The 536-nt window shown below is 48.5% G+C and overlaps 1 pseudogene; it reads right to left on the bottom strand.

The window, feature by feature from the left end:
- Positions 1-260: 260 nt before the first annotated feature.
- Positions 261-536, bottom strand: part of LOC102823201 — a 1,408-nt pseudogene continuing 1,132 nt past the window's right edge.

The raw sequence follows: 536 nt of genomic DNA, 5'->3' as shown, positions 1-536 counted from the left end.
TTGAGTTTTGGTAACAGAAAAAGCCTGATGAGGCAAGATAGGGGTGATAGGGTAGATGATAGGTGGATTTTTTTGCATGGGACACATGCTTTATATTCGTGTAGATAACAGACAACACCACAATTGTTAGAGGAGTTCCACATGGCACAACAGTGTGAACTTCCAACAGAGGCAAAACTGAGCACCATAGTATACAAAGAAAGATGATGCTTGAGGACAACAGAAGTTCACTAAATATGCACGATTTATCCATAAAGCCCTTAAGCCTCCTCCTCACCCTCGTCTTCCTCCTCGAACTCCCCTTGCTCGTAGACTGTGGTTTCCTGTTACTGCTGGTACTCCGACACCAGGTCGTTCATGTTGCTCTAGGCCTCGGTGAACGCCATCTCGTCCATGCCATCGCCCATATCCCAGTGCAGAAAAGCCTTGTACCGGAATATGGCCGTGAACTGCTAGGAGATGCGCTTCAACAGCTCCTGGATGGCAGTGCTGTTGCGGATGAAGGTGGCTGACATCTTGAGGCCACGGGGCGGTAT

Source organism: Chrysochloris asiatica, unplaced genomic scaffold (genome assembly GCF_000296735.1).
Source record: "Chrysochloris asiatica unplaced genomic scaffold, ChrAsi1.0 scaffold00434, whole genome shotgun sequence".
In the NCBI taxonomy this organism is placed as follows: domain Eukaryota; kingdom Metazoa; phylum Chordata; class Mammalia; order Afrosoricida; family Chrysochloridae; genus Chrysochloris; species Chrysochloris asiatica.
Note: the sequence above shows the minus strand (reverse complement) of the source record. Positions and strands in the feature narration are given on the sequence as shown.